A 17,853-nucleotide genomic window follows, 5' to 3' on the forward strand; every position below is an offset into this window, starting at 1 on the left:
CGACACGTCCCTTGCTTCCTCCGGTACTCTATCTATCTCCACTATCACGTACATATACGTTACGTGAACAAAAATAGAAAAAAACATATAAAGTATTTTGCAATTTTGTATCGTGGCAGCTACCGAGAGTACCGTTTATTGATTCTGATTGCTATATAGATGCGTGTTTAAACCTATGGTGCATTGTGCAATCCATCGTAGTACTCATGAGTGCAGTATAAACACACATAACTTCGCAGTTTATTCCTGTCGAGGAAATAAAGCGCGTCCATTCGCGTCTTTTTGCGAGAAAAAATACGTATCGGCATGTTGAAACATTTACTTTTTTAATTTTTTGTATAATAACAATATTAGGTATTTTTATAGCATGACGCTCTAAAAATAAATTATACATTTCCGATAAATTAGTTACATGAAAAAGTATTCAAAGGTGCATTGAGTTTTATGTTATATGTATAATATATATATAAATTATTTTTAATAATTACATTTGAATTTTTTATTTGGTAACAATGTTTGATGTAAATTCAAAATGTAATGATAGATCGACGAGGGAATGTTTTAATATACTAATTGCATGTCATTTTAAATTGTTTTCTTGATTTACCTATGAAGTCTCTCAAGTATGTGGTAACATAATATAATGTGTGACAATTTTAAAATATTTTCTATGCGTGCATTATTTGCATAGTAGATCAATTTCAAATTATCAAAATTATAATAATTTTTTATTATACAAGATTTTTTGATCAACCAAAATCTATAAAAATTTGTTTACGTAAAAATTTAAAAGTTCTTACTCTCGCATTCCTGTGACGAACGGCATTACATCTACCATCTTTATATTATACGTTAAATCTAGTCTTAAAAATAATGATAGCGTGTACTACACACACACACGTAAAAAATTCCAAAAGCGACTTGCGAACGTCAGACAATTATACCGACAGGATGGCCCGCAGGTGGAAAGGTAAAGCCAGTCGCGGACTGGAACAGCACGGGGGGATGAAAGCGAAAATCGGAAAGCACGCTCGCCGCATTACTTTGTACAAATAACGCACGCCGCTGTAATTTGCGAAATTCCCGTTATTTTACATTTTAAACTAGAAAATAAAACGGCCAAGCTGGCGGTTGCTTATCCGCTCGGCGGGATCTCGATGCTATCGCCCCCAGTCACGCTTGCCCTGCTGCAAGCAAGCCGAGCACGAGCGCTCTGAAAATTACTGTAGTCCCGTACGTGTGGCGTGAGTATTATTTTTTCCAGCCCCCTGCACCCTGCTCCCCGCCGTCTATCCGTATATCCCATGCTTTTCTTCCCCTCTTTTTTCACGTTCGATCTCACATGTTTCTCAGGAAGCGAAGATTGCACATAGATATGAAACTATTACGCGGCATGCGCGCGCAAAACTTTTTGAGCTACTTGCTAAGAATGCCCACTTTACCAACCAGGGGATACATCTCGCTACAAAATTTCCCTGAAAAAGCAAATACTAGCGTCATCCGACGATCAGAGCTTGAACTACGAATCTAGCATCGCTGTTGGAGGGATAGCGCAGGAGATTGTATGTACATCTATATAGTGGAGAGGGGGATGTTGGTCAGGGTGGGAGTATACTATACAAGCCCATGTTACACTCGTCGAAATTTCTTTCCTTTCTTAAGTTTATTTTATTGAGGTACAAAAATATTTATTATGAGCTTCTAATGTTTTCAATAATTTTAAACAATTATTGAAGAAAAACTTTTAAAAATTATTATTATTAATGTCAAAATACAATATAAACTAAGAATCTGAATTTATCATTTTTTGATAAATATATTAAGAAAATATATTCGAGAAGACAAAAATAATAATATAAAGAAAAAAATGTACATATATAAATTTTTCATAATGAATTTTATAATATTTAAAAAATATTACTTTTTATTAACTTATATTTTACTGAAAAAATTATAAACCTGGACGATTTTTTATTGGATAATAACGCAGAGAAGGAAGAATCATTAGTTAAAAGTCATAAGTTTATCTATAAAAATGTCAAGTATCATACATGATACAGCGTGTTTTTTAATCTAAAAAAGTTTGCCTCGTGAAGAATGGACTACTAGCTGCGTACCCCACCATAGAGGGGTAAGTGCACAGTGGGGATGAATCGATACAGCCGCGATACAACAGCCGAAGCTTCGAAACTCGAAATAGGAATGCGCACGCACCCCCTTCCATTGCGTCTTTATTGAGCCTCGAAACAGTCTAACGCGAAGGAATCATTCGTGGTGGACAGGTGACTCTTGCAGCTCTATCCATGTACGCGCGCACACCGGATGTACATATTTTTAAGCGTAACGAGACACTACGCACCATCGGCTAACGTAAGTTCTTCATCTCGATTCCCTCTCACAACAGCCGACGAATCATCCCATGCAATCGAATTTCTTTTACCACTTTCATTCTCTACATATTTTTCGTTTATTAAATTATAATTAAATATATTTATGTAATTATTTTCAGTAAAATTTTATTATTTTAATTTTTGAAGGTGATTGATAATCGAAGTGGATGTAATTTATCATGGAAAGTTCACGACCAAGAATAGACACTTCGAAACTTAATAATAAAAATAATCAATGTTCATATGAAATAATATATTGTGATATGGCTGACGAATGGTTTATCTTCGCAATATTTCGTCATTTGTTCGATCACCATCCATCAAATTGTGACACTGACAGATCCTAAGTTTGATAGAAAGGACGAAGAGCTATCATAAATTTTGGTACATCGAGAATTTTATCGAAAAGATAAAAATTACAGTATTCTCTGCACTACTTTTTAAAATTTTTTTTAAGTATTATACATGATTTATGCTTATTTCAGTTTTTTATTATATAGAGAGAAATCATAATTAAAAATATAATTTGAAAACTCTAACATAACAATGTTAAGTATAATTTAATCTAAGTATATTAATATTATATATTCCATTTAAAAGAGGATTAATAAAATTTAATTATAGAGAATATAAAATATATATAATAATTTTTGACAATTATTTGTAATTGAAATTATTAGATATTTAAAATTTTCAATATAAATAATAATATATAGATAATTTATTGTTTATTCTTAAAAAATCATATAAATATATAAATAAATTTTATAAAAAATAAATTTAAAAAAATTTTATATAATTAAATAACATAAAATTTTTATTAAATTTTATTTTTTGATTTAGTTAAAAAAATCTTACTAAAAAATAAAAACTAAAAATAAATCGAATACAAAATTATAAATTTATTAAACGTGATACATTAACATTGTACAGTTAATATCGTATGTAATATTTGAGACAGAAAAATTACAATAAAATAAATATACCGTGTATCACATAAATGATATATATTTTTATTTTATTACGTATTATATATATCTTCGGGTAGTTTTATTTGATTTCTTATACTAAAGGAATTTTATTTTGTTTATTTTCATACGATACAGTAAGTTTTCGAATCCATCATCGTTACTGGACTGTAACTAACGGCTGATGTATGTATATGTATCGGACATGTCGGTCAACATAGTCATGGTCAGTACGATGAATTACTCTTTCATTCTGCTGAATCAACAACTCATAGGAACTTTTGCATTAAAATTTGATATATTTTATTATTAGAGTTTGAGATTATTAATTAATTATTACTCAATTGTTAATACTAATTTTTAACTATATTAAGTAAGAAATTAATTTTTAATTTTCGTAAAACTTGTAATACTGTGATTTATTAAATTACGTGTTGTAGATATTTCTATGTACTATATACTATATTTAAAGTATTGCAGTATATTTAAATACAAATTTAAGTTTTTTGTTATATTTTTTTACATATTTCTTAAATAATATATAAAATATGTATAATATAAATAAGACACATTTTTTACATATTTCTAATAATATATTAAAATATCATATATTTATGCAATAAAAAAGAAAGTTGTTAAAAATTGCTTTTGGAAGATTTAATTGCAGCATCCCGTTTCGCCTTAAATTGCCATGATCAATCGGGCAATCGATGAATTAATGCGAATCACGCGTGATGTAATAATTGAACCTTTGCGTATATACGTAATCGACATCTAAAAGCTTCAGCTGAGGTTAACGATGTAAGTTCGAAACGCTGTCAATAGCGATTGAGATTTAAGGGCCTGAGCCCTTCATGGGCGTGTGACGAGCAAGGGATTATTCAGTATTAGACAGGATGAGTGTATCGCGTCGTGGATCGATCGATCGTTCGGTCGGTAGGTCGATTGAGCTTCGACGAGGTAGATTCGTGACAGTGTGCAGGGGGTTGACGCCGTATACCTATGAGGACAACGATGCACGTCGTATAACGCGCCGGGTATGTAGAAGGGGTGAGAGACAGATTAATGTGACCCCGTCACCGTTCGAACAAAGCTTCGCACAATGGCCGCGCACCGGGGACACTGGACTGGTGGACTGCGCGGAACGGGGGTCGATGATGGTGTGTGGGGGTGGAGGCAGAGAAGGAAGGGGCTTGACTGCACTGGATATATTACCCGCCACTCGTGGCTATCACCAATGAGATTCAATGCGCGATCACGTACTTCCACCGCGATACCCGGAAAAGTGTTGTCCTCCGGATTCTGCCGCCTTTCTTTCTGTGCCTCCGACGATGTTCTGCGTACGGAGATGCGGATTTTCAACTTTTATTTCGTCTTCCGTTTATCATTCATCAATCTCGCATCGCGACGATATATGCTTATCCATGCTTGTCGAGGCCTAGTGGGACAGGCTCATGTATAATTGCGCTCGGAGAGAGTACCATTCTCTTTAATAATGTATTTGGCAGTATTGAGGCAAGTTGAAATTGAAAGAAAAATGTGTAATGACTTGTGTAACAATGATGTAAAATGTTAAGTACTTCTTTGCACGTTACCAGTTGTGATTATAATATAATTTATCAAATATAACAGGTGTAATGGCAAATAAATAATTACAAAGAATCAAACTAAAGAGAAAGCTGAGAGTTGAACTAATATTTTATGAAAATATTTTTGTATTATAAGATTAGAATACAATTTCAATATTGTAATATTTTATAATCGAGATGTTAATTGAAACGGACTAATTATATAGGATGTATCATTAGTAAGTTTATCATTAATAAGTATAATCAACTAAATAAATTTATATTTATATTTCTTTATTAGAGAGAAAACTTAAGATTGAATAATAATCGCACATATTTTTGAAGTTCTTAATTTAAAAGGAAATCTTTAAATATAGTACGTAGGGTAGAACAAAGTGACCACACCTCCTGAGGGTGGATTCCAATGCGCGCGCAGGATAATCTTAGTTCTTATCGAAGAGCTTTCCTATAGTTATCCGCATTTAAGTGAGAAAAAGGTGAGTGAGAAACAGGAAAAGCCAAAAGTACGGATTTGCTTTTTATCAGAACGATAACGGTGACTGTTCGATCTTTTTCTGACTAAAGTAAATTAACTTTCCATATAATACTAACGTACGAAAAATCTAGTCACTACTGAAATCCGATTACGTAATATTTTAACCTGGATGCGCGTAACATGACATGCAGCGGTTGATGAGTGCAATGAACTCGCTATATGCGGCGCGGTACCGCATATAGATTATTAAATTTCCCTCGCCGAAAAAAATCATTTCAACTATCTGACAGTATGCAATTACACGTCCATAACGTTTTTCCAAGTATTCTGATTAATACCACGTTACATATAATATGCATAAATGTACCAGATTGCATTTCAAAATTAATTAATTGTGTATATTGTATGTATAAATAATTAAATTAAAACTGATTCTTATAATAATTCTTATTAATAATTTACAAAGGATTAATGAAATAAATAAACAACGCAAAAGGGGGAATGTTTTCGTAACATAGATATTTCTTTGAGGGTAAATTTTCTTAAAGACTTTGCATCGTGAAATTGCTAAAGTTAATCTAATATCATACCCATGTTGATTAAGTTGCAACAAATATGCTTTCATCTGCTCAATAAGGTATGCGAGATCCCATTAACTACGTACTCTACTTGGAGATGCATTCCCTTGTACTCTACATCATAACGGGGCAAGACAGATAGGTAGGTCAATGATACTCGGAATCGAAACTCCTGCGCATTAAATGTGCAATTACAATGACAAAACGGAGCCTCGCCGGTTAGGAAGTGATGCCGTTTGCCGGTAATCGTTTTTATGAGTATATGAGGCACGGCTTGCATGTGCCTGGTATTTTCGTGGGAGCTCCATTAAATCACTGTAAAATCTGTTCCACCGTGAGTGCCACGGCTGCCACGCCACTGGAGAATAAAGAGGGGCTTATTATAAGCGACGGTAATTCTCGAATAAATAACCGCGGGCTTGTGCGAAGATCGAGAAGAGGGCTGCTAGAACGTGGCGGAGGAGACGAAGGTGGAGAGAAGGAGAAGCAGTAGTGGAAGAAAGCAACGGAGAAAAGGGAGGGGGAGGGGGGAGGAGGGGATGGATCCGCGTACGTGCTCCGTGCCTCAAATTACCAACTTATAAACTCTGGCGTTCTCTCTCCATCTTTATCCACCCTACGCTCTTTTCTCTCCTACTTTCTCTTCCTTTGCTGCTCTCTCTTCCACCTCTCCGCCTATCTCTCTTCCACTACGTTATAACCATCCCGCTCACATTCACCCTTGCTTTCTCTTCCTCTTTCTGTCGCTCTCGCTCTCTCCTTCAGTTTGTAGAACCCTCCATATATCACCCTATTCATCGACCAAAAAAGTAGGAAGGTAATGCGCGCTTTCGTCGCCTCGCCGATGAATTGAGCAGAGCAGAGTATGCTTGGGATAATCTGAGATATTTATAGATTAATGCGGCCTACCTTTCCGATCGTAATCATTGGCAGTGATTCTGTATTCCTCGTGTAACACGTGTTTCAACTTCTTACCTGAAAATGAATAATGACTTATTAGAATTAAAATCTCATAAATAAATGGTAATAATTTGTTTCAGCGTATACGAAATCTTACATTCGACATCTTATTATAAAATTAATTCTAATAGACTGCAATCATGTATCAAATATAAAGTTAATTCTAATAGAGTTTAATTTAATACACCATTAAAGTTAATTATCTATGTATAAACAATTTTAGGAATGATTGATGTTCAGTTTATGCAACTGGTATTTTCTCATATACCTTTAAAATATAATTCCAATTATATCAGAAGGACAATAAAAGACAATAAAAGAAATAAAGAATACAAGAAAAAACTTGATGATATGAACAAGTTGAACATAAAGAATGCCAATGAGGACACCGATGGAATCAAGCTTTTTTTAATAGCGTTAACGCATTTAATTTATCTCATGATAATAGGATGACGGTAATATGGTATGCGTGAGGAAAGAGATGAGAAGATGAAGGATACAGAGGCCCTGATTAAAATTCATTAATTTTGTCTATCTATGAAAGTTTCATTTTCATGCAAATCTAAGGAATAATTTGGTTAAAAAAAAATCAAAGTCAAATGATTTCGGAAGAGTTGCACGTGTGCAATTATTTGCAACAAGAGATAAACGTATTGTAAAAGACAAAATATAAATTAGTTATAATTATAATCATCGTTCTATGTCGTTATTAAAAATTATATATATATTGCATTTCGATTTTTTAAGTTAAATAGTTTTCTACTCAAATACATATAAATATATAAAAAATATATATACATATATATATATATTACTTTCTAAATCTGTTTTTACATATTTATGTGTGTTTAATTTGAGAATAAAACAAATATCACTTATAAAGAACTTATGTATTTAAAAAGTATTTTTTATATTTTATTTTTATATTATTATTATATAAAAGAGTCCTTGAAATCTTCAATTTATTTGTTTTTATATAGACGTTTTGTTTTCGTTTTGAGTGCAATTTACAAAATTTTAAACGATTCGTAATTAATGTTTATGTTAACATGTATGTTAAACTTGTAATATTATATGTTTACATTATAATATAAAATCGTGTATTAAATATACGTATATAAAATCATGCTATTATACGCTATACTATATTTAATCATTGGGCAAGTTCCGACACGTAGCAAAATGTTCGATAACGACCGGATAGATCGGTGTGACAGAAATCTGGCGCGACGTGCAATGAGTGATTGTGTGTTCCCGGTGGTAACCTCAAGAGGAGCGAAATTTTCCGACCGACAGCCACGTCAAAGCGATTTGTCGTCGGGCTTCCGCAGAGAAATGCGAGTTGCTCCCCTTCTATATACGTACGCGAAACGACCATTTCCTACGTCTTCAGCAATCGCCTGTGCCTCAGAATGTACAGCGTGTACCATCCAAGGACGGGAGTCTTACGATTCCAAGAGCATTGTGCCGACCTGTACCATCTATCAGTTGTTATTTATTTAGATCGAACGGATGAATGGTGCTCCCTCGATACCACGAGCGAGGCGGCGGCGGTCGCGTAGCTGCAATCTTCTCAAGGAAATATACATGCCGTAGGTGAGGGCTTATCGCGTTCATGCAACATTAGGCTTCCCCGTTATTTACCGCATTTTCGGGCTTTCCATTTTGCCCCGTCCCATTCGCAGTCGAGTTTCTTTTATCCGTGGCAACACATTTTCCTAAGGCACCCGCCACGAACAGAGACAAATCTGAAGTAAAGCAACGCGCGGCTTGCACCGTTGCGTTGCTTATTTATATTTTCGGCTACTGAGAGTGATTCACCATTGTTATATTCACGGTGCTCCAATTGGATGTTTTCCTGAAATGTATAGCAAGCTTCGAGCTTTCTCGTCGGGCATGAAAACGGTCGAAATGTCCCATTGCGTATTATTTCTCATGACTGTACACTCGTAGGTACATTAAATGCACGCTAACGGTTGCCTGCAAGTTGTTGATGTTTATTGAAGTGCTGAATGTTTTTTCACATCTTCCGAGTGTAAATAAAATATCGTGTTTACTTGAATCGATATTTTTAATTATCGCAAGACATAATATTAGTTTATCGTCAAAGAGAATCTGGAAATGAAAAAAAAAAATAAATAAATAAACCGTTCAAAAATATAAAGTTCGATTATAGAATTTTATGTCCCAGTCGGTGACTATTTGCGCACTATTTCCGTGTTAATGGCTCAGAATCGCAGGACGGTACCGTGAAGAATAATTTAGTTTGCATATTCTGTGCCGAAATCGATTCCAAGTGTGGCTCGGGCGATCGCTCTTGCGAACTTTATGCTTCGGCGATTATGTTAATGTGGATAACGAAGATAACACGACGGCTCCGTCCTGCACGGAGCGTGCGCTGGATATATTTTTCGAGCACTTTTTCATCTTTCTCTTTTATGCACTACCCTTCACGACGTCTCGTCTTGAACCGACTCCGGTACGCATAAAAATATGCAGGCCTTCCAGGCGGCACGAGTTCGCTGCATAATCATGCAGTCAATGAGCGCGAAAGAGCTAACCATGCGAAAAAGGAGAGCGCGGAAAAAATTTATGGCAGTATGTATTAGGTTGATAGCATGCTGCCTCTTCATATAGTATTCACCCTCCTGTGCAATGTATTTTAAGAAATGTAAGCAAGGATAAATCATTTTTACTGATAACGCGCGTTATATTGATTGTAGCGGCTTTTAATAAATCCTGGACTCTTTTAAGCCTTCTTTTACTTACAAATAGATGATTATTTCTTTTACAATTTATTTTACTCTTTTATGAGAAGCTTTCTCTTTATAAAATTTTTTTCTCTTGTAAAGTCTCTGATAAAATTAGAAATTATATTTCTTAGAACTAAAAGTTTATTTAAAAATAATTTTTACGTATGTTTTTAATTTAACAACGTTTAAATATATAACAACATCAATAAAATAATTTCTCTCTTGTAAAAAGAATATGAAACCAATCTACGTCACAGTTAAAGGTATCGGTGAGTTCGACGATCGATTATCCGTTTCCTCCTGTCAAAACACTACATTCAGCACAGTTAACTTCTTTCTTAAAAGACGCGGACTATCCCAAGAGAAAACTTAGAATGGGACAAATCGGGGTAAAGTGACAAAAGAGGGCTGTCAATTCTTTACTCATTCTGTCTATCGAAACGTGTTGCAATCAAAATAAATTTAATATTATGTCTTGTTTGCGTTTAAGTATTCATTTTAGAATAAAATATAATGAGAATAATTAACAATAAACAATTTCGGCTAATTGTTCAAAAAATTTTTATTTTCCGAGTTATTTGTATTTTAACAAATAAATGTGTAAGCATTAAAGTAAATTAGGTTATTAATATCATATTTTGCGGTTAGATGAACGGATGAATGCAATGTATGTAATGTCTAAATTCTATAAGCAGAATCATAAGGCTCGTAAAATATTCTCGTAAGATACATATAAGAATTTTTAACTACTTATACCTTTATAGAATGTCTTTACAAACAGCTTCTTATTATAAGTCATAAAATTTAAAAGAAATCATAGATATTTATTAACAATCATACGTCTTACGATACATATGCATAAAATTAGAATACTAGTCATAAGTTCTTACAAGTTCTTGCGAGATTAAGCTACGTGTCTTACGATTGCAGACGTTTATAGAATTGACCCATAAAATGTATCTATATAAAGCTGTAGATTTTAGCGATCATTATACGTGCAGACGATCAATAATTATACAGTTGCAACAACATTTATTAGTAATTGACGATGTACTTACTTACGAAGGATTATAAATATACTATAAATTTTATAGGATTCAATGCACTGTAATCGTCTTTCTTTTAATTAATAAAAGTTGATAAGTCATTGAAGCACAGTATCTCTACGAAAAAGCGTAGACCGTTTATTAGATATTTTTAGTCCTTGCCTATATTTGATTCGATCGCTGTATGAAGTGCAATATCTCAAGGTTGGGAGTCGAATATATAAAGCGGGGAGAGGGGATAATACTCGTATAATATGCGTATCGAGGCATTCTTACTTTCGATTTTCACGGACAACCAAGGTGGTGTAAGGATAAGGGTGTAGGATAAGGATACAGCAGAGCCTGTTACTCTTATCGCGAGAAAGCCGGCAGCGGAAGAAGAAACATCCCTCGTAAATATAGAAGGTATAAAAGCCACCCTTTTGATGGAGTGGGCTCTTAAGGGTCGAGCTAGTATCGGACGGTGCGTTTGCCGCAGGATGACCAGAAGGATCGGCGGGAACAGGAAGGATGAGGAAGCAAGAGGACGAAGGATGAGGTTCTACTGTAAACGTAGGAGACCGACCGTGCTTAACGATCAGTACACGGACTTCGTATTTTGTTTAAAAGCCAACCATAAAATGACCACGGGTTTCTGGTCACATCGTTATATAGCGAATTTCTTAGAAATCTGATATTCCTTAAAAAAAACTTTAAACGTTTTTCAAACATCTATGCTATTAATATTAGGATTCACTCGATTAAATGTTGTTTCCTGATTGTTAAATAATTTTTGTAAATTAATATTTAGTAAATGTGTGTGTGTGTGATAATCGTTACCAAACTGTGAGAAATTTTTTTTTATATATTCTGATATCAATCTGTCTACTTTAATTGTTTTCTTGTATGTTCCATCAAAAGGTATATTATAACTCTTTGGTGTAACTTTTAAATGTTCAAAAATATATAAAGATACATGAACCACGTATATTCTGAACGATTTGATTTAGGGAAAGAAGCGAATCCCTCCCCATTTCCATTTTACATATATTCGCGACTATTTGTCTCGCGAACCGATTTCCACGGATACTGTACGATGATAGAAAGCATCATCGAAATTCAGAAGAAAACGCCACAAGATATTCCCATTTCCGGCGCGTCTTCTCGGTCATATGGTATTGCGTGTCTTCATGTTTGCTTAAGGATATCAACGAGATGGCGGAGACGGTGCTACTTGGGGTGAATAACTTACGTTTATTCGCACGCATTTTCATACTTGGCATCACTTAAAGATACAACTTTATGCATACGCTTACAAACCAATACGAGACACTTTATTCCGATATGAAGCTAAATTTATTTAGACGTTACTTCAAATTATGCGAAATTATGTATTATGTATGTAAGTATCATTTTTTTATTTAATATATTTTTACATGAAGACGTCGCGATTGGTTTTATTTTAGCCTTTCATCGTACAATTAAAATTAATGATAAATAAATCTTTATTTAGGAAACGGAAGTAACTCGTTAATTGTACTAAAGTTACAATGAATACATAAATTGCAAGATAGAAAAGAAACTTAAAAAGAACTGGCCTTCTACTTGACATCTTTAGGCAGAACTATTTTTGCTAATTAAGGATTGGGCACACGTAAATTAATTATCCTAACTTTTACAAAGTAAGATTTTATTCCCTGGCTTTATTTGCGTTAATTATTTAAGTATAAACGATTCAAAGTATAGCGTAACCAATTCTGTCATTATGATTATGTTATTGGATTTCAATGTCAGAACGGATTAACCGTATGAATTATTTGATAACAGTATTACTCGCGCATACCGTGTTTGCTGTCGATGCGAATAAGCTGGATGATATAAAACGGTATCCAAGCAGCATAAAAAGAAGAGTATTTACTAGCGCACACATAAGAGGATGTATTACGCATGGGAGAAGCTATTACCTAACCCAGACGGTGTATTTCCACTCACCATTTGCACTTCTACTCGTCTGATCTCTAAAGTCGTAAAAGAAATATTTTGTTAATACATCCTGCGCATCATAAACACGATAGGTGCATGTATATGCGGTGGGTTAGACATACCGTTGAGACATTATATTTTTGGAAGGCAACCAGCCGCGCAAGGGCTCGCGTCGGCCATAAACCTGTTTTATTTCTACAGGGCGGTTTTAAAATTCCGTTTCTGGAATAGAGGGATGAAGAGCGTCGAGAGGAGGAAGAAGATCGAAGGAACAGCGGGAAGGAGCGGGATGAGCACCACGAGTGAGAAAAGACCACGCATCGACGATAGAAGGAGAGCCAAGAGAACGCACGCGGGAGTAAAAAATATATATGTATACATTTTACGTTTCCCGGCCCGTAGTTGTGGATTCGCCGAAGCGGCTCATACATATGGGACCAATTTAGTAAAATTATTCAGAAACCGGGAGATTCCAGTCGTGCCCACCTATCAACCCTCAAAGCGCCGTAAATGCGTATCATTGTCAAAGGATTTGAGAGATTTCGAGAAGTAGGGAAAGGACCGCGTCGGCCCACCAAATGGCCTGGTAAAATAGGGTATTAAGCTTTATACGAAATGTCCTCGATGTTTACGTGAACTAGCAATCATCACTTTTCCGAGATTTCTATGTCAGATTGATTTGTTTCTCACGATTCTTTCCCTTTATTTTGCGTTATGATTCTCATCCTAATTTAATAAATTGATCTCTTACAATTTTTTAATTTTATATTAAAATGTTATTTTATATTTTTTTATATAAAGATAACAAAATATATTTCAAAAAAGGAGATAAAGTACTCGCATGTTAAAAATAGATACGCTACGATACTTGAATCATTCTGCAGAACAGTTTTAGCCTCTGTTCTTTAGTTACGTCTGCGAAAACACACACACACACGGATGTAAACTAAATAAACAAAGCGCAATGTGTGAAAGGGCAGAGATGCGGGATTCCAAAAGGTAAAGCAAAGAATTGAGAAGCGTCTAGGCGTGTAGGAAAAGTGAGAAGAACGGTGATTGTGAATGCGAAAAAAAAAAAGAAGATACACGGAGAAGGGTTAGAGCGGGAAAGAAAGAAACCCCCGCGGGTCACTCGTCCGACTTTGCGAAATAAAAACTCGCTTTACGCGGAGCTTTTATTGCGGGTGCGGCGTTTCTTTTGTATCCCTTTAGACGCGCGCTACAGTGCCTTTCAATCGGTTCAACGAATACATAGTTCTCCAATGGTCTCGCTGGGAATACCGTGTTTCCTCTCCTTTTTTTGTTTACAACTATCTTACACTTCCTATACTATTTTTCTTCTTTCGTCTCTTATTTGTATCCTTTCTCTTGTAATACCTCTTACCGTCTTCACTCAACAAACAAAACATCTTAAATGTCTTTTGTAACCAGACTATTTGTTGCCATGAGATTACTGCTTCTTTTTTTTGGTTATAAAAATTTCTGAATAGATTAAAGACGTTTTATTACATAATTCATGCAACTTTAAATAAATTAATTAAGAAATTGAACATTTTTTGTAATTATTAGAAAATGTTTATGATTAATTTTTTTAGAAATTCTTTTATTGTAAAAATAATCTTGTATTGCAATTTTGTATTAATATAAATTATGCTTTTTACTTTATTTAATGGCAAGAAGAATATTTAAGTAAATTTCAATTTAAAAATATATGTGGGATAAAGAATTTTTTATCGAAATTTAATTATTTATTAAATATTTTTTTATGTACGTATACAAAATATAATGAAGAGATATCATCTAAACTTACTTTTAATGTATCACAAATCTTAAATTTGTTATTTTATGACGGCTTTTTTATGTATACACCTGCTGAGCGTAATAAACATATTTTCATTCAGTTATTCAATCTGAAGGTTCTAGATAGTCTTTCAACATTCTGCCGACAACTTTATAGAGTACTTGGCTTTGGAGAACGTAGATATTAATTTTTCATGGATAATTTACCGATTAATTTGCCAGGAGGAAAAGTGGTTCTTACATCGAGTTGAAGGAGCCCTGTCAAGAGCACTGATTGAAATATAGGGTAGGAAAGCCTCGGGCCGTGAATTCAAGGGTGGAATATCGAAGATCGAGAGGAATGTGATGCGCATGATTTAAATTACCTAATATAGTTTGCTTTAGATCTCGAATTGCAGATCCGCTTTCATTGATGATTTTTCATTATAAAAAAATCTTACATTTATATTAATATCTTTCTTCATTATTTATTTATTACAATATAGTTGTATTAATGATACTTCACCAATTACATTAATGATAATTAATTGACGTCATGTCAAATTTAGTTTAGACGGTTGCCAATTTATTATATATCGTTATAGTTGTTACGGAGGATCTATATTTTATAGTTTTAACTATCTATTATTAATTTAATGTGTATATATATGTATATGTATATATATATATATATTTTGTGTGCGTGTAAGAAAGAGAGAGTGCGTGTATGTGTGTGTGAACAGTGTTGCGGCGAAATTCGCAATTAAACCGTACGTAGGCACTCTACGCGCTATATGTACTCTAGACGCGAAGTGCAGGTAAAACCCGTTTGTTTTGGGAATTGCGTTAATTTGGCGAGTGCAGACGGACTGATTTCGTGAGTGACGTGGCAATCACTGCGCAATCACCGAGAACGAACGAATCGCAGAAATGGGATTGCCGTTTCTGTATATATGAATGCGACAAACGCAGGCATATCCGTTTTAACAATCATGCATGCGAGATAATGATGCACCATGATAAATGCGGTAGGTACAGGACATTCTATGTCACATTCAACACCCTTCAGATTTTTAACTAGTTCTACATGTGTATAACGTCGTATACGCTACGTTATTACGTGATTCATTGTATTCCGTCATAAATGTGTTGCGATAATTCTTGTAAAAAAAAATTTCTTTCTCGCAAAAGGCATACGAGGCTAGAGAAAACACACTATGAAGAACATGATACGAAGAAAGTATTTGTGCGTGTAAAACACGCATGGATAACATGCCTGGACGTAATTTATCAATTAACATTAACTCATCAAAATTTTTTTGATGAATCTGGCGACCGTGCAGCCTAACGCAAAAGTCCTGCTAATTACAAAGCCGAGTGGCAGAACAACAGACTGTGGTAACCAGGAGTGGCAGGAGGTTACCAGAAAATTCAAAGTCTCATCCTGATAATTAATCATCTATTAATTGGCAAGAAAAGGTATGCGTCATCCTGCGAAATTACTTGATCTTGAAGAGCGAATCTCTCACGTACGTAAGTTAAACGGTCCTATACTCATTATTTATAATTAATTAATATCCGCTCATTTTCGTATTAATTTCCACGCCCTCAATGCCTATACACTGAAAAGAACGCATATTGTTACACACTTTAGGATGATAAATGCGAGAACGACTATGTAAAATAGATCTTAGTTTTGTGGTGGGATGCATGGAATTCATATATTATAGGAGAAACAAAGATTTACGTTGTGAGACATTAATTTTATCCGCAGTGCTATGACATCTGTATAGTATGCAAATTGTGATTGATTATACGAAAATTCATCTATGAAAGTTACAGATTCAATAATGGAAAAAAGAAATATGTTTCTTTTAATTACAAATATCATAATGATGTTGTGCCAAGTTTTATGTAATCATTAAATTGTTTATACTTTTATTTGTGCATATACACATTACTGATTACATACACATTTGCTCTAAAAATAATTTACGTTTTAATATGATAATTTTGTGAATTATCATGTTGTGAATTACCATTTTTGTGACAAACAAATAAAGTGATTTTGCATGTAAATTATTTTCATTTATTATACTTTGTTGCATATAATAGTACAATACAATATCGATAAATGTATTGATAATATAATATTTGAAACACGTTTGCTGCCCAAACCAAACTAATGAACTCAATTCGGTATTGATATCTCCATTATTGTAGAAAAAAGTAATGCATTTAATATTTTATCAATATTGAAAAATTGGTTTAATGTATATTTTTTTATTTAACTTTCTCTCTCTCTCTTTCTGTATTATTATTTAGATGACAATATTTTTTAATATCTTTTTAAATACAAATGTTTACTTTATGTAAATATATGTTAATAGTTCATTATCATAAAAATAGCCATAATAAATTATTGTAAATAAATAATCGTTTGAGTGAACACATATATTGTAGTATAGTTTTTAATTTGTATTATTTACTGATTATTCCTTGGTAGAATATGTTTTTCTGTAAAACAGAATTAAATCACTCACGAGATATTTGTTATTACATCTGTCTCTCTTGTTAAGGAACAGATAGAAAGAACAGCGATCGGGAGGAAACGAATAAAAAAAAATTGTAAGGGAACGAATGATGAAAAAATGCTGAGAGAGAGAAAGAGAAGGTAAAAAAGACAGATCTATTCGTATCAGCACAGAACACTCGTAAAGTGACCAAGAAAAGATGAAAAATTTCTCAAAAGAAATGTTCTAGAGTCTGATCATATCTCAGTCGTTAAAGAATTCAATTTATTACTTATTCAGTGATCTAGTATATGTAAATATGTATTAGGAATCTTTTCAAAAAAGTTATCATCAACATATAATATTTAACAAAATTTAATGAAATAAATGTATAAAATTTGATGAATATCAAACTCGACAATAACAATTGTTTCAGTAAATATATCTATATTTATTAAATATATAAAAACAAACAATATAAAGGCGCAATTGCAAGTGGAATGTGGCACGAAAAGAAATTCATGCTTTGGCTACTAGTGTGATTGGAATCTTTTGCTCATTACTTCAAACATTGGCCGAAAAAAGTTGCTTTATTCTATTCCTCCAATGTTCTCATGGAACCGACGTTGTACCTTAACTGCACGGACGTGTTTCACGTTGAAAGAATCAAAGGGTAGGTAGCCCGAAGGCGGGGTTGAATCTAACCTTCTCCACACAGCAATTTACTCCGAAATCATTTACCCTCCTACCCTACCATCCATGATAGAGAGAAAAAGCCAAGCGCGGAGAAAGACGAAAAGAAAGGGGTACGACGAAGAGCGGGGGGGGGGGGGGGGGGGA

The 17,853-nt window shown here is 33.9% G+C and overlaps 1 protein-coding gene across 1 annotated transcript in view; it reads right to left on the reverse strand.

The window, feature by feature from the left end:
- LOC108777036 (nucleolysin TIAR) overlaps positions 1–17,853 on the reverse strand; it is a 437,806-nt gene that overhangs the window by 313,270 nt on the left and 106,683 nt on the right. The gene's annotated exons all lie outside the window — the stretch shown is intronic.

This window comes from Cyphomyrmex costatus, unplaced genomic scaffold, assembly GCF_001594065.2.
Source record: "Cyphomyrmex costatus isolate MS0001 unplaced genomic scaffold, Ccosl1.0 scaffold4, whole genome shotgun sequence".
Taxonomy (NCBI): Eukaryota; Metazoa; Arthropoda; class Insecta; order Hymenoptera; family Formicidae; genus Cyphomyrmex; species Cyphomyrmex costatus.